The 22,914-nt window shown below is 43.8% G+C and overlaps 1 protein-coding gene and 2 non-coding genes across 3 annotated transcripts in view; 1 reads left to right on the top strand and 2 right to left on the bottom strand.

The window, feature by feature from the left end:
• Nucleotides 1–22,914, bottom strand: part of LOC124711777 (chondroadherin-like protein) — a 183,735-nt gene that overhangs the window by 110,840 nt on the left and 49,981 nt on the right. The window lies entirely within an intron of this gene.
• Nucleotides 1,424–1,495, top strand: Trnah-gug. Its single transcript has one exon. It is a non-coding gene; the product is annotated as a tRNA-His (tRNA).
• On the bottom strand, nt 8,028–8,100 carry Trnak-cuu. Its single transcript has one exon. It is a non-coding gene; the product is annotated as a tRNA-Lys (tRNA).

The following is a 22,914-nucleotide window of genomic DNA, read 5'->3' as shown; positions in this document are numbered from 1 at the left end:
GAGACAATGATTTTGTGAATTTTAGAGCGAATACTGTTACATTATAAAGATGTCCCATGTCAAAGATTTTTTAAAATATGTATGGATAAGACAGTACATTATTTTTTTACATTTAGCATCATGAAAATTGTAGTAAAATATAAATTTTCTACTTGACCTGCAGATTGGTGTAGGAATATTATTTGCTTTGGAGGGTGGAAAAATTTCCAAAAATTAATTTCCACCCACCAAAGCAAATAATATTCCTACACCTATCTGCTGATCAAGTAGCAAATTTATATTTTCCTACAATTGTCATGATGCTAAATGTAAAAGAATAATGTATTGCCTTGTCCATACATATTTTAAAAAATCTTTGACATGGAACATCTTTATAATGTAACAGTATTCGCTGTAAAATTCACAAAATCAATGTCTCTTTGTACTAGTGTAAAATGCGTTTCATTTGCATAAGTGAATATATGATCCCTTTCCAGACATGGGACATCTTCATATTGTTACGATGTATCGTAGCATCTTTCACGCTCATGTACTTGTAAACACTTCGTATCTATCAAAACACCTGCACCACCAAAACGACTATGTTCGACAATGTTCCTAGGTGTATTACGTGTCCCCCTCTCTCGCCATAAATGCTAATATATTTGCTGAACTGGTAAAATATATTTGTTTGATCACTAACTATACAGCTGGCTGATTTCATTCTTTCTTTTAGTGGTTGGATTCTCACACACAATCGGTGCCTAGCGACAGAACAATCGAAAATCGCTGTATGGGAATAGGAATGCGTCTTTACTTATTTGTAAATTTCCAGCCATTCAGAATCTTTCAAATGTTGGTATACAATAATTTTCCATCAGTGATACTTCGAACTTTTGACAAACCAGATGTTCTAGACAGATGGAATAAAACTGTCTCACAAGCATAAATTGGCATAGATAACATTTTTGAACATCTCTTCTTGAACAGTCTCTTCCCTCTGCCTCCTTCGACATGTGAACGGAAATCGAAAGCTCTCTTTATGAATTATTACGGCGAAGATACCGCTGATCACACTTATGAGTCGTAAAGCTATCCATCTGTACAGTTATTTGAAACGACTATCAAAATCTATTCGCTTAAAGATGACAGCGAAAATCCGTTTCGAACTTCGTTTTCTGCAAGCTGCATCGCATATGAACGTAGTGTATGTGGCGCTACAGTGACAACGAAAAGTACAAGAGCAGCAGTTGGATGACAGGATCTAGATGTAGTTGCGGAGTCATATAGTGGTTGCGGCGGTGCGCTTCTTCCCGCAGTAGCTCTGCGAATTGACCCACTGCGTCGATGGGTTCACCGGAGCGCAGCGGACGATTTTTTGCCCTTGCTGTAGGGTGCGATGGAGACCATAAGATGAGGGGAATGTTGAGGCGGAGCAGCAGCAGCCGTGATCGTCTAGTGGTTAGGACATTGCGTTGTGGCCGCAATAACCCAGGTTCGAATCCTGGTCACGGCAAAACTAGCGCTCTCATTTTTATCGCATATCTATGCAAGTGCTTTTGATGACAATAGATTTCTATAAATAAAACTAACGTAACTGGCCGGTGAGATAGTTTACTGACATGATAATGGTAGAAAGACTCGCAGTTATCTAAATAAACTGTCATTTTGCAAGTGTATGAGCATATAAATTATTCTGTCAAAACAATACAGCCGCACACAAGCAAATAGAAATTCTCAACGAATCACAAGAAAGGGCTTCAAATTTCATACTGGGCAACAATCTGGCAGCCAAAATTTTAAAACCTATGTAAGGGATAATCGAGAGATTTTCTCAGTTCATATATTTAGGCGAAACAATTCACGAATACGTGGTGGAATAGATTAATTAGGAGATTCGTTGTCACTAAATGGAAACCGATTTCAGATTAACAAAAAACAGATACAACAGTAAAATGCATCTCAAAACACGAACTGAGACACTACCGCACAGTTATCAATTCTGTGTGGATTTATGGGGATTAATATTCTACATTTAGAGAGACAGAGAGAGAGAGAGAGAGAGAGAGAGAGAGAGAGAGAGAGAGAGAGCGACAGAGCGACAATGAAGAAATCCGAAAGCGAAATGCTTCCCTTCCCTTCCCCCCCCCTCCCCCCCTCCCCCCTCCACCACCCCTCCAGTGCAGCACTTGCACGCTACGTCCTAATTACTTGCTGGGCGTATCCCAATCTCTGTCTTACCGTACAATTCTTAACCTCTACAGTTCCCCTAGTACCAAGGGATTTCCTGATGCCTTACATGTCCTATCATCTTGTGTATTTTTCTTGTCAGTGTTTTCCATATATATGCCTTTTCTCGTCGATTTTGCAGAGAACCCCCTTATTCCTTATCTTATCAGTCCACCTAATTTTAAACATTCTCTGTAGCACCATATCTCAAATGCTTCGATTCTCTTCTGTTACGATTTTCCGCACTGTCCATGATTCACTACCATACAACGCTGTGCTCCAAACGTACATTCTGAGAATTTTTTTCCTCAAATTAAGGCCTACGTCTGATACCAGTAGTCTTCTCTTGGCCAGGAATGCCTTCTTGGTCGTTCTTGCCTCGTCCGTCGTTGGCTATTTTACTTCCTTGATTTTTCTACATCGTGACCACCAATTTTGATAAGTTTCTCGCTGTTTTCAATTCTGCTTCTTGTCACTGCTCTTTTCTTTCTCCGGTTTACACCCAATATATATTCTGCACTCATTAAGCAGTTCATTCCTTTCAACAGGTCTTGCAATTCTTCTTCACCTTCGCTAAGACTAGCAATATCGTCAGCGAATCTTCTCATTGATATCATTTCACCCTGAATTTTAATCCTACTCTTTAACCTTGCTTTTTATTTCCGTCATTGCCGCTGAACTGAACAGTAAAGACAAGAGACAGCATCAGTTTTCAATCGGAGAACTTTGCTCATGATTTTCCAATCTCATTGTTTCCTTTTGGTTCATGTACATATTGTACAACTTCTATTTTTCTCAGAATTTTTACATCCTGCACTATTTCACGTTGGCGATCGCTTGTTCTACATCGAGAAATCCTATGAGCTTATCTTGATTTTCTTTACGTGCTTCCGATATCAAACGCAACTTTAGAACTGCCTCCCTGGTATCTTTACCTTTCCTAAGCCAAACTTACCTTAAAGCAAACTGATAATAAAGAAACTGAAAACTATAACGACATCTTTTCTGTTGTGAAAAGCACAGTGTGAAATTATATGGGCATATTAAATGAATGGAAGCAACCAGGTTAATTAGAGAAGTTGTGAAATTCTACAAAACTCGCAGTAAAACTAATATTGAAACAATAAAACGGATCGGTGCAGTAAAAATTGATCTGAAGGAAGTATGAACAACAGAAATTGACGTACCGGATATAAAAATTTTTGGCCAGGAAATTGACGACTGGACAGTCGGCTAGACAAATAAACCCAAAATGGGCGAAGGAACAACCTGTTGTGGCGAGCGGAAAAGATCCCTGAAAGAATCAAATTCATCTGGTCAGAAAGGGAAGCTGAAACAAAACCCAGAAAAGGACTCCTGTTGTACATCACGTGCTACAGTGGTACCCAAACGTGGTAATAACATTATTAGTCTTCTTTTGCTCTTGTGGACAGATGACGCGGAACCACTAATCCTATAACACTTCCTTGATAAAACAGATGTGCAACAAAAAGTTACAGTAGGGAACGAGGAATTGTAAGAAGAGTGTATTTGAAGATCTGTAAGCCAAGGATACTCACTGTCACCGAAGCTGTTCATCGTATATGGATAGAGGACGCAAGAGGCTTTGTGATTGAAGGGGAAAAGCTAACGACTATAAAACGTGCGGATTATCAAGCAGTGCTAGCGGAATCAGAAGAGAAACTACAGCAGAGGTTGAAGAGTGTTTCAGTGAGGTGTTAGGAGTATGAGAAACGCAAAAGTGATGAGAATAAGCAGGAAGGAAGCTCCAGATAACATATTCTTACATGGGAAAAAGATAAAACAAGTGAAGCCTATTCTGTACTTGGGAAATTTAATGACATGGAACGGAAACTGCACAGGAGGAGGAGAATATTTGTGGGAAGAAGAGCGTTTGAAAAAGATGCAGTTATCAACATCTGGAAGAATTCCTATGGAGCTGAGGAAAAGGTCTGCTAAATTTTAGGGATGGAGTGTTCTGTTATACAGACGTGAATCATAGGCAGTTATAAAGAAAGAAGATATTTAGAAAAATAGTTAAGGTGAAGTGAACTGCCAGGCTTAAGAATGAAAGGGCAGTAAAGGAAACGGGGAAAGAAAGAAGAGTCTTAAAGTGCTCGCAAAGAGTAAAAAATCCTAGTTGGGCCGTATACTGTGTAGAAATGTTTGCAACCAAAAATTAGAGAAAAGTGGAAGGAATGAGCAGAGGAGGTAGGAAAAGAATTGGAATAATGATCGATATTAGGAAGGCCAAACAGGTGAAGAGAGATGTTCAAAACAGGACATGGAAAACCTCCTGTTGAATCCTGACGTAAGATAAACTCAAAAAAAAAAAAGAAAATATTTCGTTATGGTTCGCCTGAAGTTAAAGGAACGCTCCAATTCAGTTACAGACTTTGTCTCATATTCTGTACGTGCTGAAACAGGTCTATTGGGAGTTTGTGATTGCATTTCTGGAATTTGTACATACTTTGGATGTCTCAAACGCTAAGCGACAGTTTTGAATTGCTAATTATTTGCGCGCAACCTTTGGTCAGAGTAGCTGTGTTGCTGGAAGATATGCTTGGTTTGTCATCGCTGCTTGGCTGCGAGGAACGCGGGAGTTCTATCGTTAGGGGAGTAATGAGACAGACGCCGAGCAGAGGACTCGTGGCAATGTTACGGGCATCTGTGTTCAAGTAAATGAGTTGTTTGAATATTGTGAAACAGAGGAGAAAGATTCCATTAGTGATTTAGAATGAAGTGGTATGTAATGACACTAGAAAAGCATATGAAGAGGAGTGAAGGTAATATTTGAAGTAGCGCCTAGTTTGGAACCATTGTTGACTGAGACATCCATATCAAGGATCTTCAGATTTTTCGTTGAAGACTGAGTAATTTTCACTGTAAGATACTTTTCGTGTTTATTAATTACATGTCTAACATTTGTGGGAGTAAGAGTTTGACATAAATGTTTCCCTTTATCAATGTTAATGAGCGTTGTAACATGAATTTCATACAATAATATATCGGATAATTTATAAACAGCCTGTTAAAGAAATATTTCGCCTAAGGGCATTGTCTCCATCCTCGATCCAAATCATTTTTGTTTAAAGGTGTCTCACTCAATGATGTGTATAAAATAGGTTACTTGCTGTCGGGAGCATTGCACTAAGCTCTCAGCAACTGCAGTTATAAATCTGCAGCTGTCCCACAGAGAACAGCAAAGCACCGCGTTTCCAAGCAATTCATCACGAGGTAAGATACTTTGATTTCAGGATCAGTTTGCTACGAAAATTATCAACGCACCGGGACCGTTTCATGAATAGCATTATTAGGCAGATCATTAACGCGCAGGGACCACTTTCATTAGAGAGATTAATAGTAAAGTTCAGGATTTAATGAGTTTGCACATTTCTAGAAAGATTATAACACAGGGCTAAATTCGTGTTCTATTCTCGCAAGCAGATATATTTGGTTTCTCTCACACTTGGAAATGCATAGTCACCCACTGCTAAACAAAAGCAAAGTTACCATCAACCAACCAACCAAGCCAGCGAATTCAAAACAAATGAAAATAATTTTTAAAAGAAACTTTCAGTCACTATGTTTATATGCGACATTTGTTTCGGAAGACGAAAACCGAATTTCGGAAAGCGTTTTTCGCTGCCGTGTTTACATGTTAATGACTGAAGCGAATTTGCCAGTCCAGCTAAATATGGCGCCTGGAAAACAGCTGTTTATTTTATGATTTAATCGGCACAAACGCTATTTCTCTGCGGTTAGACACGGTGTAAACAGTAAGTGTAATATTTATACATCATCATCAGTTTTCTGCTATATTAGCAGGTCCTTTGCCTCTCCATTTTCTGCAATCCATTACTCCCTTCTTAAGGCTGCTGTATGTTGTGCCTTCCATCACGTCATCCAGTATCTGAAATCTCTTCCTTCCTCGCTTCCTTTTCCCGTCTATATAAAATATTCTAAAACTGTTTTATCAGTCCGTCACTGTCTCTTAATATATGCCCAACCCAATTTCCTTTTCTTCTTTTTACTACATCTAGTAACTGTCTTTTCTTCCCCACTCTTCTCAGTGCCTCTTCATTTTTTATTCTGTCCATCCAACTCATTCCTTCCATCCTCCGCCATGTCCACATCTCAAATGCCTCCAGCCTTTCTCTGTCTTTTTTCGTCAATGTTTCAGCGCCTTACAGAAGAACACTTCATGCAAGACATTTTATGAGTCTCTTCCTGAGTTCTCTGTCCAGACCGCTGCAGAAAATTCTCCTTTTATTATAAAATGCCTCTTTTGCCATTGCTATACTTGTTTTAATTTCTGTGGTGCACTTCCAGTTGGTGTCTATCCTGCTTCCAAGATACTTAAAATTTTGCACCTGTTCTAATATTTCTCCATTCAGCATAATTTTTATTTCTTTATTTCCTCCTAGTGCCAATACTTTTTCTTTGTGATAACTTTCATTCCGTAATTTTTTCCGTTAGCTTCGATAGTGTCCACTAAATCCTGTAATTCTTTTTCCCCTGTAGCTAGAAGGACCATGTCATCAGCAAACCTCAAACATCCTACTCTTCTTCCTCCAGTTTCTACCCCTTTGTCATCTAATGAGCATTGGTCAATCATATTTTCCAGGCAGAGGTTGAAAAGGATAGGTGATAGCGTCTTTGTCTTACTCCTTTTCCTAGTCCTATCCAATTTGTACTTTCTCCTTTCACTTTAACTGAGGCTGTTTGGAAGATATATTGTGTTTACAAGTCTTCTGGTTTTCCAGTCCACTCTCTTTTCCCTCATATAGTCACCAGCTTGTCCCAAACCACATTGTCAAATGCCATTTTTAGATAGATGAAGCACATATATAGGTCTTTTCCTTTTCCAATAAACCTTTCTCCCGAGATTCGTAGGAGCCCTATTGCATATCTGGTGCCCGTATTCCGTCTAAAGCCAAGCTGCCCCTCGCCAACATTCTCTTCCATTACTTTTCCAAGTCTCTTATTAATTATTCTTAACATCACTTTCGCTACATGTGAAATTAGGCTGATTGTCCTGTGCTTATCTTTACAAAAAGCCACTCCGTCCATATTGGCCGAAAATTTGTAAAAACAAGACGAATTGTATAAAAAAAACACCTGACAGCCAAAGGACGTTTCAAAACTGGTTGCCTTTACATGGGAGCGAAAATCGATTGCGGAATTGTACCAGAGGCGGATTTCCAGGATAGATTTTGAAGTGTTTACATGACCGCCCAGAAGCGGTATTGCGAAATCGGTTTACGAAATCCGGTTTTGGGAGCCCCATGTAAACGGGATGAGTGCAACAGACTGACTCTACCCTCAGAAGACGGACCTAATTGCCTTTTAGTTGCGAGCGGAACTGTATCGAGCGCCTTCTGGAAGTAAAAAACTGGTATCTACTGCCTTCTGTGTCTTGTGAATACGCGTCCGGCCATCCTGATTTAGGTTTTCCGTGATTTCCCTAAATCGCTCCAGGCAAATGCCGGGATGGTTCCTTTCAAAGGGCACGGCCGACTTCCTTCCCCGTCCTTCCCTAATCCGATGAGACCGATGACCTCGCTGTCTGGTCTCCTTCCCCGAAACAACCAACCAACCATGTTGTGAATAATGCGTAGCGAATCGCAGCTGGCGTATTGTTGTCCCTATGAATCATTCTATGCACGGCCGACGGACTTCAACCGCTGCCATATTGATAGCCTGCCACGTCAGGCAAATGTTCAAAATACCATAATCATGAAACACTCAGCGGGTTTTTAACTTCGATTACAGGGTACTTGCTGGATGAGGATGTTGTACTATAAAATTAAAATTTACGCCCAACGTGGGGCTCGAACCCACGACCCTGAGATTAAGAGTCTCATGCTCTACCGACTGAGCTAGCCGGGCGGTGTTGATTGTGGGAAGTTTCTGCAGTATAGATGTTGTCCAAATGGCGCTTATATGTGACAAGAAATTATAGAATTATAGTAAGAATTTAATCATACTATTTCTTTTGTTTTACGTCTTTGCTGAGTTAATACTGACTGTTTTCCAACGTATATGTTCCTTTTCAAACCATTACCTCATTCGTTCTCATCTCATTAATGAAACAATTTTATAATATTAATCACCTGAAAACGACTCAAGTAATGGTTTCAAAAATGAACAAAAATTTTGGAAGCCGGTTACTATCAACTGAAGTGTGAACGCCAATGAGACAAAGCTAAGGAAAAAATAATATTAAAATGTAAAGTTGCTGGTCCAAATTCCACTTCTTAATGAACTGAAACTACCTACAGGATTGGGTCGAATTACGCCCTCTTCATATCTAAAACTAAAATACAGTACGGCTGCTGCCATCGGCGACAGTTCGTGGACGTCGTTGCAACTCGACCTAAATCGGTAATTACAGTGGTCTTGTTCGTCATAAAATAACATTTGCTGTTTCCCGTCACGATTTTCCTTCATTTTTCTAGACGTAAATCCCGTTGTCAAGTGCTTTTCTCTAGCATCATGACACTTTAGAAGCGAGTTCCCAATGCCTGAGCTGCTTCCTTATTTAAGTGTCATTATTGTGCTATAAATACGCACGTTTTTCTAATCACTGATGTCTGATTATGTTTCTCTATATTGTAGATAAATCTAATGGTGAATTTTACTAACAGATTTCTTGTCGCCCTCTTACGCTGAAACTCATACGTATTATACACCATAAGAGGACATCAAGAAATCCATAAAGGTTAAGTAAAAGTTATTTTCAAACCCCCGGTAGTGGAGAAAGATAAATCGGTAATTACAAATAATGCAGCAGGTCACACGTAGGAAACATGGTGTCTTATATGCCAGAATACATACAAACATACAAAGCGTTGTTTTCAGTGCAGTAGGCTTTCACCCATAGTTATCGCTAATAAAATAGAAGAAAAGTAATAACGTTACATAAACAACGAGATGTAAACGGTATTATTCGTAAAAGAATAAAGCAAGGTAGCTGCTACCTCCTGCTACAAAATGGCGAACGGTCTGAGTCACGAAACTGTCGGGAGATAGCGAAGAACAAAGTTAGTATTCATTGTAGGCACAAACATTCACTCATAAATTTACCTACGTCAGGGATATGTCAAAACCAGTTTTGTCTGCTACCAGTTTCTCGTGGCCAAAGTAAATTTGTTAGTAATTGTGTACACACAATTAGAGTGAAAAGATTAGTCAGAATTTAAATTTGTTGGAACACCTGACAGCATTGGGAAACGCCTGTGCGTCATAGTGAGCACTTCAACGAACATTGCTCAAGCAATAGTATGCTGTAATGACAACTGTCTGGAGGCTGGTCGAAGTAATCCTGAGCAAGTGTAAGGTCAATGTAAGTTGCAAGTGACTGCCAAGGGAAGAGTAGGGGAAAGCAACTGCGCTTCCCACCCCAACCCCCATCAAAAAAAGTATTATCTTCGCAAATCAGACTCGCTTCCTGCCTCACAACTACAAACAAAGGTTTATCATTTTAAAAAAGCCACAATATGTATTGCCAGAGCCACACGTTGTGAAATATCAGACGTATTTCAAGGCATTGGCACAATTACCTGGTACGTCCACTATTGACAGAAAATGAAATTTCACTAGCATCGCATAGTTTGCAAATTGCTCTATTGTGTGGTGCAAGAATGAGACCTATGGGATTAATTCAGAATAACACAGGGCATGTGAAATACATGTAAGAAGTTCACTGTGGTTAATGTTACACAAGATCAATTTTTAGACTCCTTGTTCCACCCGAAAAAGCTGTTTCGGTCTACTATTAAGCGTGCTGATAGAAGTTTACTGTTTAAAAGTAAAAGTTCTTTGCGTACACTACTGCACACAAGCATGTAGTTTGCTGTAGAGCGCCATTATGACAACTTAACTGTGATGATTTCGTCATTCAAAAAGCCTCATTTACACTGACGTTTCCTGATAAAAATCTTTATAAAGTGCTCCAGTCTGTTAAAGCTGTATGAAGATACCACGAAACTTGCCAAGAAGTTGTGCGAGCCTCAGACATGATATTTTATAATGAAGTGGCTCTGACAGAATTACTACGGATGCCACATACAGTTAAGCAGTAGGAGAAGCGCAATGAACTTCTTATTAGCCTTCCGCACCTACGACTTTTATTAGGATATCCGCATTTTCTTTATGTGTATAATTCTCAGACTTGTTATATGCTTTTCTAAAAAGCTATTTTTTGTATTTATGTAAAGATTTCATCTGTTGATCCAAATGTCAGAGATGCTTATGTAATGAAAGAAGACGCAGCCTTCAAATTTCTTAGAGAACATCTAGAAGCAGCCTGGCTATTCGCATTTGTCTGTCTTGTTCCCGGCGTCAGAATGTAAGCAGAGTCATGTAGCTGTAAGTGATTCCTAATAGAAGGAACCAATTTTGATTTACGAACATGTTGCATCTTCATTGTATCCACCAGATCACATGTTTATGCCAAGTTCTACTTTTCAGCTTTTCTCGCGGGGAAAACAACACTTCGATGTAGCACCGATTTGCCGTTTGTGTGATTTTATTACTAATCTGCAATTTTGGTTATCGTACGACGAGAGCGCGGTGTCATTTGGAGTAGTAGTAGTCAGACATTGTTTTTTAATCAATCATAAAGCGTACAGCAGTTACTAAATGACGATAATACAATTTACATATTCTAAAACTGGTCCACATCCTCTGTTACGCTGCTCCCAGAAACTAATCTGGGGCGTTTACAAAGTTGATTCTGGTCATGTTTTATTTGGAATATTTCAGTGCGTGGAGGTGGAAGCTCATCACATTAAATATACAGTAACCAGAAAAGTGGTAGCAGTTGTTGTTTATTAAGTTTATATTTTGACCATTTAAAAAATAAAGTTGTTCGGTGTAAGAGTGAAGTAGGTCCAATTTTTTTACTCAGTAAGTATCGCTTGGTTATGTGATAAGCTGTTAAGATGTGTTGATGGCCTAAATGAATATCGGGAAAAGACATGACCTGTAAGTTTTAGAATTCAATTGCAGTTTCTTGTGTTTGTAAATGTGAATTATCTGGTTATTGCACCAATGCTTCCATTTCCATATCCGTCGCTGTTCTCTTTGCAACTGAAAGTACCACATGGCTCAGGGCTCTAAGAGCTTTCAGCGGTGCGTACCTGCTTGACAGCGAAAGAATATGAATACACCGGATACAAGCTATACCCTTGAAGACATTGTAGGTAGAATGTATCTAGAATAAAGTGGCACCAGGATAGCTGATTTTGAGTTTAATTTTGTAATTCACGAAATCAGTAAGAGACCCTTCATCCTCCCGCGAGCGTAGCTCTGAACCTAGAAATTTGTCAGACAGGGACTCGAATCCGGATTGCATGCTTATAACGAGCACTCATCTTAACCCTCGTCAACACTGTCCTCCCTCACCCCTCCACCCCCTTCCAGCTCCCTAGTAGCTCACAACTAGGATATATATATAGACAGGCTTTTCAATTGCGTCATCTGCTCAGAATCTCTTAGTGCCCTTCAAATGTGCGCTGTACACCGTCCATTCCTTAGTGCAAAGGGGCCAGGAAAGCTGTCACTTGCTCATTCTTGATGGAGCCACTGTGATGTTTATGTGGGTTCTCGGTCACGTCGGTCTGACAGGAAAGGAGGCCTCTGACGCTGCTGCCAAGGCTGCAGTCCTCCTACCTCAGCCCGCTATTTCCTATATTCCCACCGATGGTCTCTGTGGTGCCTTCTGTCAGCAAGCGGTGTGATTTTGGCATCACCACTGGTCCTCCCTTGACGGGAACAAGCTCCGGGTTATCAAGCCTCTCCCAGCGGCTTAGACGAACTCCTCTGGTCCTCTCGGCCCTCTCGCCGTGAGGAGATGATTTTAGCTAAGTTGCGTATCGGACACTGTCTTTTTAGCCATTGCCATTCCTTAAATGGCGCTCCCTCACCACCTTGTACTCATTGCGCTCGACCTTTGGCGGTTCACCGTTTCCTGACGGAATGCCCCCTTTTTTTTTAACCACTTTCGTTCTCATTTGTGTTTGCCGTCTGGCAAGGGGAGACCACGACGTTTGGAAAGCGGATTTAACGCAAACTTCGTACACTCGTAGTACTCCATGAGTACAACAAAATGTGTTAGCAGAGACGTACTTCTCAAGCGTTATTGAGAAAATCGCAAGATAATTTCGGTCACAGAGTGGTTAGCGTTCAAGCACCGTAAACGCTGTGTCGCTGGATCGAGTACCGACCGTCAATTTTTTTTCTATTTTCAACACAGTCATTTTCTTTACTATTTATATAACAATTGATATAATGGGAAAAATACGTGTAATCGGTTGAAATTTTATTAAATTTACAATGTTATTGAGCAGTCTACAAATTTTTATTATCACAAATAATACAATCTTCATAACTTTATGTTTTCCATGTCTTGACGAAAATTACCTTCCTGCAACTTGTACTCATAATGTCGAAAGCGACGATTAATTGTACGTCTTTCGACAGCCGTGTGTGCCGGTCAAAACTTGTAGGTAACAGGTAGTTTCGGGCTCCTTCCAGGTATAAAGGATTTCTCAAATCACGGACAAGCATACATTTTCAGTATCACTTACGTGTTTGGTCGTTTACTAGTCGATAGTTATGAATATTATATATTATTTGTGATAGTAAAAATTTGTAGACAGACAAATAACATTGTAAATTTAATAAAAGTTCATCCGATTACACGTATTTTTCGCATATTGTAATATAAATAGCAAAGAAAATGAGTGTGTTGAAAATAAAAAAAGAAACTGACGAATGGGACTCGACCCATCGATCCAGCGATTACGGGGCTTGAACGCTAACCACTCTTTTTTATTTTAATCTCATTTTGTTCGTTTTAGTTCGTTGTATCTGCTCGGGGCGGACGTCGAAAGAAACCCATTTCAGTTCGTTGTTGGTCCATTAACTCAGTTTTTTTATTGCAGAGGACCCCTCGGCTGCCGCCGCTTCATGGTAAAAATGGCCACGCACAGGTATATATTTGACGACCGAAATTATCTTGAGATTTTCTCAATAATACTTGAGAAGTACGCGCTACTGCTTACACATTTTGTTGTCCTCATGGAGTACTACGAGTGTACGAAGTTTGCAGTAAATCCGCGTTCCAAACGTCGTGGCCTCCCCTTGTGAGTTATCGGCCTTTCAGCGGACGACGCGTGGGTTGTCGACCGCGTTTTACTTTTTATCCGTCGTAGCAATATGGCGAAGACCATTTAATTTTTAGTTCAGGACCTATGGCGTATTCTATAGACCTTTCTCCACGTTCCTGTTTTTAGCTGTCTTCTCTTCCATCGATTGGCATTAGCGTGTGGTCGTTTTTAACTCCTGTCTTTGTCGTTGTGTTCTACAGTTCTGACGTGGGCGCGTATGACCGTAGTTGTTTTTGCGCCCTTAGCAACAAACAACCAGGATACGTTCTTGATCACAACTCTCTTCTTCTGGGTGATTTTGTTCATACAGGTCAGTCCTTGCCTGAAAAATCAGTATTACCGCACTTTGTATACAGTTCCTTTAGAAAGCGCAGCGCTTAAACTAATTCAGACCAGATACTGTAGTCCGAATCTCATGCGTGACACAACGTAATAAATACGAACATTTTCGTTGATGTCGGGGGATTTAGTTCATGGAAAAACACGAAAAATATTTCGTCTCCACGACAACAGTGTTTTCGTGGAAGGTAAGCGGAGCTTGTACCAGATACGAGCTAATCTATCTTATCTGGAGTAGTTTCATCAGTGCCTGACACAACAGCCGTCACTTCTGAGCAAGACCTAGCCCACAACAAAAGCTAGAGACACCTCTAGTAGTGAATCAGCTCTCAGAAAACGGCAAGGGTGCGGGGTATGGCATCATAAAGATCTACAGGTCAACAGCATATTGCAACAGTATTGTATAAACTTAGAGATAAAATGTGCGAAACAACCGCTTAAAGCAAGGACATATTGGTCGGACATCTCTTAAAGCAGCCGCAGTTATTTTGGGAGGGTAGAAACAAATCGATGACCTTAGCAACTAAGGCAAAAATTTGATGAAAATGTGCACGGTTTCTGGTAAACTTCGGAAAACTGCTCCGTGGACGCAAAGAATAATTTAAGTCTGTAGAAATGGTTGCCCAAAACTCTTATCTATGTACCTCTTTCACGTTCACCTTTTCATACTATCGATATAAAAGTATTGCGTTCGTTTCAACGTAGTGCTAGCGGGCATCCTTAGTCCACCTAGTATTTCCAGCGCACAACTCTAGTCACATGTACGGTCTCACCCAGTCTCGCCGAATATTTACACTATTTTCTAAATAAGAGTAAACCAGAAGCTTGCTGTAGTCTTGACCACGTTAGTGTGAATTTCTACAACCATATGCTGGCTGCAAAATAGTCTACAAATTATCTACACTTCTTATGTTGTTGCAGAGAACGGTTGACTCCTTGCTTCACCGTATGATTTATCATATACCGATACTGAACTTTATTTCTAAAGGTCTAAGTTTGTATCCGAAGATAGAGTCGAAGTGCGGTGCAAAGTAATATAGTTAAAAAAAACTGTAATTGATCTAGGCGAATTATTTCATATAGGTAATGTGTTCACAGAGTCTTTTAGGTACCCGTTTCCTTTGTTAATAAAGTCAATTCGCATGATATCTGGTGAGCGATAGGGCCATGCTAAAGATTTGTTACAGATGATAAGTTACACCTAAGCGTCGTCGCACACACATGCCAGAAGTGTACAATTGGCCCTTTGTACCCGAAACTAACCAGAATTGACGAGTGCAGAGGAACATTTACTAGCAACTCTGGCTGCATATTGCAAATCAAATTTAGATCCAGTCCCCCAGTCCGCTATCTTTTCTTTTTTCTTCCCTTTTCCTTTATTTCTTTTTTTCTTTTCTCCTTTTCAAGTCATAGGTATCCTGACTCGCTTCATGCGATTTCCTCTCTACAGTCCGCAGCTCGTGGTCGTGGGGTAGCGTTCTCGCTTCCCGCGCCCGGGTTCCCGGGTTCGATTCCCGGCGGGGTTAGGGATTTTGTCTGCCTCGTGATGACTGGGTGTTGTGTGTGTCCTTAGGTTAGTTAGGTTTAAGTAGTTTTAAGTTCTAGGTGACTGATGACCGTAGATGTTGTCCCATAGTGCTCAGAGCCATTTGAACCATTTTTTATCCTCTCTACACTTTGCACCCAACGTGGTAAATTATTTGTTCTTTAGAGTGGGGACAGAAACAGTCTGAAATGCTTATAAGGGTGTTGCCGGGTAGGTTGGGCTGAGAGATAACTGTTAAGAAAAAATTCGATACTTTGTGTCGTTTGTGAGTTGATTAGCATTGAAGTTAGCCGGTCAGGCTACTGCGAGTGCAGATTCAAGCGGCCTGCCAGAAATGGTATCGCCACACGTGTTCTTCGTTTGGTTTCGTATATCCGCACAAAATAGCGATACAAAAGTTCGACATGGGATCGAACCCTAGCCAAAGGTTGCGCAGTCTCGTGCGCTATAATCTACTCTACGAGAACGACAGACACTGAATGTATCTGGCGGGCCGCTTGAATGTGCGCGCGCATGGCCTAATTCGCTAACTTCAATGCTTATCAGCTCACAAACAGCACAAAGTATCGAATTTTTTTATAGACTACTGACCATCAAAATTGCTACACGAAGAAGAAATGCAGACGATAAACGGGTATTCATTGGACAAATATACTAGAACTGACGTGACATAACATTTTCACGCAATTTGGGTGCATAGATCCTGAGAAATCAGTACCCAGAACAACCACCTCTGGCCGTAATAACGGCCTTGATACGCCTGGGCATTGAGTCAAACAGAGCTTGGATGGCGTGTGCAAGTACAGCTGCCCATGCAGCTACAACACGATACCACAGTTCATCAAGAGTAGAGACTGGCGTATTGTGACGAGCCAGTTGCTCGGCCACCATTGACCAGACGTTTTCAATTGGTGAGAGATCTGGAGAACGTACTGACCAGGGCAGCAGCCGAACATTTTCTGTTTCCAGAAAGGCCCGTACAGGACCTGCGACATGCGGTCGTGCATTATCCTACTGAAATGTAGGATTCGCAGGGATCGAATGAAGGATAGAGCCACGGGTCGTAACACATCTGAAATGCAACGTCCACTGTACAAAGTGCCGTCAATGCGAACAAGAAGTGACCGAGACGTATAACCAGTAGCATCCCATACCATCACGCTGAGTGATACGCCAGTATGGCGATGACGAATACACGCTTCCAATGTGCGTTCACCGCGATGTCGCCAAACACGGATGCGACCATCATGATGCTGTAAACAGAACCTGGATCCATCCGAAAAAATGACGTTTTGCCATTCGTGCATCCAGGTTCGTGGTTGAGTACACCATCGCAGGCGCTCCTGTCTGTGATGCTGCATCAAGGGTAACCGCAGCCATGGTCTCCGAGCCGATAGTCCATGCTGCTGCAAACGTCGTCGAACTGTTCGTGCAGATGGTTGTTACCTTGAAAACGTCCCCATCCGCTGCCTCAGGGATCGAGACGTGGCTGCACGATCCGTTACAGCCATGCGGATAAGATGCCTGTCCTCTCGACTGCTAGTGATACGAGGCCGTTGCGATCCAGCACGGCGTTCCGTATTACCCTCTTGAACCCACCGATTCCATATTCTGCTAACAGTCATTGGATCTCGACCAACGCTAGCAGCAATGTCGCGATACGTTAAACTGCAATCGCGATAGGCTACAATCCGACCTTCATCAAAGTCGGAAACATGATGGTACGCATTTCTTCTCCTTACACGAGGCATCACAACAACATTTCACCAGGCAACGCCGGTCAACTGCTGTTTGTGTATGAGAAATCGGTTGGAAACTTTCCTCATGTCAGCACGTTGTAGGTGTCGCCGCCGGCGCCAACCTTGTGTGAATGGTCTGAAAAGCTAATCATGTACATATCACAGCATCTTCTTCCTGTCGGTTAAATTTCGCGTCTGTAGCACGTCATCTTCGTGGTGTAGCAATTTTAATGGCCAGTAGTGTAACAATTATTCTCAGCACAACCAACCTTGTAAAACTCTAAAACTCTCTACCTCTACGGCTCTCTCTAGAACCATGGAAGTTATTCCACTATGTTTTAGTGAATAACATGCCGCCCTGTCTTTTTCTAGTCGTCTTCCACATATTCCTTTCCTAGCCAGTTCGACGCAGAACCTTATTCCGTATCGTTACCAATCTTCTCTTCCGACGATGGCCATCTGAGCTAGCGCAGAACGCGATTCATTGCTGAACACAATGCGACGCCATTCATCAACCATCCATGTTACTCTGTTACGGCAACAGTCAAAACGAAGTCGTTTGTGTTGCCTTAACGGCAGCCCACGCATGGAGCAGTAATTACCAAGTCCAAAGGTTCCAGTGACGTTAGCCACATTTCAGCATTGAAATGAATCTGGTAACAGGTACAAATTTGTGCTGGACCAGTACTCGAACCTGCATTTCCTCCATAAAACGAGCGGTTGCCTTAACTGCTACATATTCGTCGGGCAATAGACCGTGCCACTCGAACTGTCAACACAACTGACACTGCTAAGAGTATCCTATGACTTCCACATCACTGGCAACGGGTTATACACAACGCTGGTGACTAATTTGAAGATCAGTAAAACTTTGAAACACGTATCTATTTTGTACGAGCTGTAAATAAATACACTCCTGGAAATGGAAAACAGAACACATTGACACCGGTGTGTCAGACCCATCATACTTGCTCCGGACACTGCGAGAGGGCTGTACAAGCAATGATCACACGCACGGCACAGCGGACACACCAGGAACCGCGGTGTTGGCCGTCGAATGGCGCTAGCTGCGCAGCATTTGTGCACCGCCGCCGTCAGTGTCAGCCAGTTTGCCGTGGCATACGGAGCTCCATCGCAGTCTTTAACACTGGTAGCATGCCGCGACAGCGTGGACGTGAACCGTATGTGCAGTTGACGGACTTTGAGCGAGGGCGTATAGTGGGCATGCGGGAGGCCGGGTGGACGTACCGCCGAATTGCTCAACACGTGGGGCGTGAGGTCTCCACAGTACATCGATGTTGTCGCCAGTGGTCGGCGGAAGGTGCACGTGCCCGTCGACCTGGGACCGGACCGCAGCGACGCACGGATGCACGCCAAGACCGTAGGATCCTACGCAGTGCCGTAGGGGACCGCACCGCCACTTCCCAGCAAATTAGGGACACTGTTGCTCCTGGGGTATCGGCGAGGACCATTCGCAACCGTCTTATAGACCAATTTATTGCAGACCACGACCTGTGCCTTCTTAATGATGGCTCCCCTACTCATTTCAGTGCTGGTCATGGTACCTTTTCTGCCATTGATCTTTCTCTTTCTTCTCCCTCTCTTCTCCCTTCATTACACTGGTCGCCACATGACGACCTTTGTGATAGTGACCATTTCCCGTTGATTATCACGCTCCCTTCCCGCTCCCCGATGGAGAGGTTACCTCGTTGGTCTTTCCACCGCGCCGATTGGCCTCTATATACTGCACAGGTCGAGTTTTCTCCCTCTTTGTCGGGTTGTATTGATGACGTCCTACGTGACGTGTCTGACGCGATTGTTCGCGCTGCTAACCTTGCTGTCCCGCGCTCATCTGGACAATTTCGTCGTCGGCAAGTCCCGTGGTGGAGTACGGCCATTGCCATTGCCATCCGTGATCGCCGTCGAGCTTTGCAACTCTTTAAGAGGCACCCATCTGTAGCCAGCCTTTCTACCTTTAAGCGCCTTCGCGCTAAAGCCCGTTATTTAATCAAACAGAGCAAGCGGATATGTTGGGAACGATTCGTTTCTTCCCTTGGTTCCACTGTCCCTCTGTCACGGGTATGGGCTACACTTCGCTCTCTCCAAGGTTGCCATCGGCAGTCCACCCTCCCAGGCCTTCACCTCCCAGATGGCATTTGTACGGACCCATTAGTTCTCGCAGAACATCTTGCGACCCATTTTGCAGTGGCATCAGCGTCGGCCTCCTATCCAGCTGCTTTCCTTCATCAAAAACAGCAGGCTGAAGCTGTCACCTTATGTTTCACCACTTGTGAGTCAGAATCTTACAACGAACCTTTCACTGAATGGGAATTTCTTTCTGCTCTATCTTCTTCTCACGATACGGCCCCTGGCCCAGATTCCATTCATAACCAGCTGCTTCACCATCTCAGTGCTCCACAACGGCACCATCTTCTTCGGGTGTTTAACCGTATCTGGCTCCAGGGTGACTTCCCTTCTCAGTGGAGGGATAGCATTGTGGTTCCTGTCCTTAAGCCTGGTCAGAACCCCCTATCTGTTGACAGCTATCGGCCAATTAGTTTGACCAATGTTGGTTGTAAGTTACTTGAACGGCTGGTAGCCCGTCGGCTCACTTGGGTCCTCGAATCTCGGGATCTATTGTCCCCTTACCAGTGTGGCTTTCGAGAGGGACGATCTCCAATCGATCATTTACTTCGCTTGGAATCCGCAGTTCGGCAGGCTTTTTCCCAGCGCCGCCATTTGGTTGCAGTGTTTTTTGACCTTCGCAAGGCCTATGACACGGCCTGGCGCCATCACATCTTACTAACCCTTCATCAGTGGGGTCTTCGGGGCCCACTCCCGATTTTTATCCGCCAGTTCCTGATCCATCGGTCATTCAGAGTTCGCGTTGGTACTGCCTTTAGTTCTCCACGGACCCAGGAGACGGGCATCCCACAGGGTTCTGTCTTGAGTGTCCTTCTTTTCCTCATTGCTATCGATGGACTTGTGGCCTCTGTCGGTCCCTTGGTCGCCCCTGCCCTGTATGTGGATGATTTCTGCATTTGGGTTAGTTCCTCCTCGATGCCATCTGCAGAACGGCAGCTCCAGGTGGCTATACGGCGTGCCTCTGCATGGACCCTCTCACACGGGTTTCAATTCTCTCCTTTAAAATCGCGGGTGGTCCACTTCTGTCGCCGTACTACGGTCCACCCCGATCCAGAGCTCTATCTCGCTGCACAAAGATTGCCTGTGGTTCCACAGTTTCGTTTCCTAGGTCTTCTTTTCGACAACAAGCTCACTTGGCTGCCCCATATCAGACTCCTGAAGGTAGGATGTTTCCGTAAACTCAATGTCCTTCGCTTCCTTGCCCACTCCTCTTGGGGTGCGGACCGTTCCCTCCTCCTCCGTCTTTATCGTGCTCTAGTTCTGTCACGTTTGGACTATGGTTGTCAAGTTTATGGTTCAGCTGCTCCTTCCACGCTGCACGTGCTGGATCCGGTCCACCATCGTGGTATCCGTTTGGCCACCGGTGCCTTCCCTACTAGCCCTGTTGATAGTCTCCTGGTTGAAGCTGGGATCCCCCCCCTTTCTGTTCGGCGGTCCCAGCTTCTGGTGTCTTATGCCCTTACTATCCGTTCTTCTCCCGCTCATCCTTCCTATTCTATCCTATTCCCAGACCATGGACGTCGCCCACCTGACTCCCGCCCTCGGGCGGGTTTACCGGTTGGACTGCGCCTTGCGTCTCTTAACCGTGATTTTCGGCTTCCTTCTTTGTCCTGTCTTCCTCGCTCCCTCCCCTCCACCCCTCCTTGGTTAGTTCCTCGGCCTCGAATTCGGATGGATCTCCGCCGCGGTCCGAAAGATTCCATCCCCCCGGTGGTGTTCCGTTCCTTTTTCCGCCAAATTTTATGGGAGTTTCGGGATGCTGTTGTTTTTTACACTGATGGCTCTAAATCTGCTGATCATGTTGGGTATGCCTTCACGTCCTTTGTTGGAACGGAAAATCATCTACTGCCACCCTCATGTGGGGTGTTTACTGCGGAATTGATGGCAATTTCCCGGGCCCTTACCTTTATTAAACAATCCCAACACAACCGCGTTTTGTTATGTACGGACTCGATGAGTGGCCTTCTTGCTATTGACCGGTGTTTTTCGCGCCATCCCTTGGTCTCGGCCATCCATGACCATCTCGCTGATCTTCACCGTGCTGCTTGTTCCATTGACTTCCTATGGGTCCCGGGCCATGTGGGTATCCCGGGTAATGAGCTCGCTGATCGTTTGGCTGGGGGAGCAGTTACTTACCCCCCGTTTTCTGTAACCCCTCCTGCAGCGGATTTACGGCTTCACATCAAATCCCACTTTGCACAGTCATGGGCCAATTCTTGGGAGGCTACTCCACTGTCTAATAAACTTCGTGCCATTAAGGTGAATCCAGGCCCATGGCGTTCTTCCTTTCGCCTCTCCCGCAAGGACTCGACCACACTGTGTCGTCTCCGCATTGGCCATACCAGGCTGACCCATGGTTTCCTTTTGCGTGATGAGCCACCCCCGCTATGTGGTTGTGGAGCCTTGCAGTCAGTGGCCCACATTTTGGTTGAATGCCCCCTTCTTTTGGCTCTGCGTGCTAAGTACAGACTCCCCCACACTTTACCTTTGATGTTGGCTGACGATTCCCGGATGGTCTCCCTGGTTCTAGGTTTCCTCCGGGAGAGTGGTTTTTATTCTCAGTTTTAAAGTTTTTAATCTCCCTCTGGTGTTGGGGCAGGGCGGTGAGTGTTTGGGTGTCTCCCACTGTAGGCAGTGTTCAGAGATTCCCGATTCACCTCCCTGACCGGAATCCTCTTTTCTTTCCCTTTTACTCTGTTTTTACCTCTTCTTTTTAAGGCTTGGTTAGTTTTTCTATTCCCATACGTACTTTCTGCATTGTAGCAGTTGTACCTTTTAAGTCACAGGTGGTCTTGCCTATGCTGCTTCAGCATAGTGTTGGGTTCGTTCTCTTGCCAACTTCCCTCATTTGTTTTTACTAATGACAACGTGACTGCCCTTTTACGTTTCCCCTTTTTCCGTTTTATTGTTCTGACTTTTCTGAGATGTCCCGTTAGCAGAATGGAGTCTATTTGACACAAGGGACTGATGACCTTGCTGTTTGGTCCCTTTAACCTCAAACAACCAACCAACCAACCATTCGCAACCGTCTCCATGAAGCTGGGCTACGGTCCCGCACACCGTTAGGCCGTCTTCCGCTAACGCCCCAACATCGTGCAGCCCGCCTCCAGTGGTGTCGCGACAGGCGTGAATGGAGGGACGAATGGAGACGTGTCGTCTTCAGCGATGAGAGTCGCTTCTGCCTTGGTGCCAATGATGGTCGTATGCGTGTTTGGCGCTGTGCAGGTGAGCGCCACAATCAGGACTGCATACGACCGAGGCACACAGGGCCAACACCCGGCATCATGGTGTGGGGAGCGATCTCCTACACTGACCGTACACCACTGGTGATCGTCGAGGGGACACTGAATAGTGCACGGTACATCCAAACCGTCATCGAACCCATCGTTCTACCATTCCTAGACCGGCAAGGAAACTTGCTGTTCCAACAGGACAATGCACGTCCGCATGTATCCCGTGCCACCCAACGTGCTCTAGAAGGTGTAAGTCAACTACCCTGGCCAGCAAGATCTCCGGATCTGTCCCCATTGAGCATGTTTGGGACTGGATGAAGCGTCGTCTCACGCGGTCTGCACGTCCAGCACGAACGCTGGTCCAACTGAGGCGCCAGGTGGAAATGGCATGGCAAGCCGTTCCACAGGACTACATCCAGCATCTCTACGATCGTCTCCATGGGAGAATAGCAGCCTGCATTGCTGCGAAAGGTGGATATACACTGTACTAGTGCCGACATTGTGCATGCTCTGTTGCCTGTGTCTAT

This window comes from Schistocerca piceifrons, chromosome 8 (assembly GCF_021461385.2).
Source record: "Schistocerca piceifrons isolate TAMUIC-IGC-003096 chromosome 8, iqSchPice1.1, whole genome shotgun sequence".
Taxonomy (NCBI): domain Eukaryota; kingdom Metazoa; phylum Arthropoda; class Insecta; order Orthoptera; family Acrididae; genus Schistocerca; species Schistocerca piceifrons.
The sequence above is the reverse complement of the archived record's forward strand: the minus strand, read 5'-3'. Positions and strand labels throughout refer to the sequence as shown.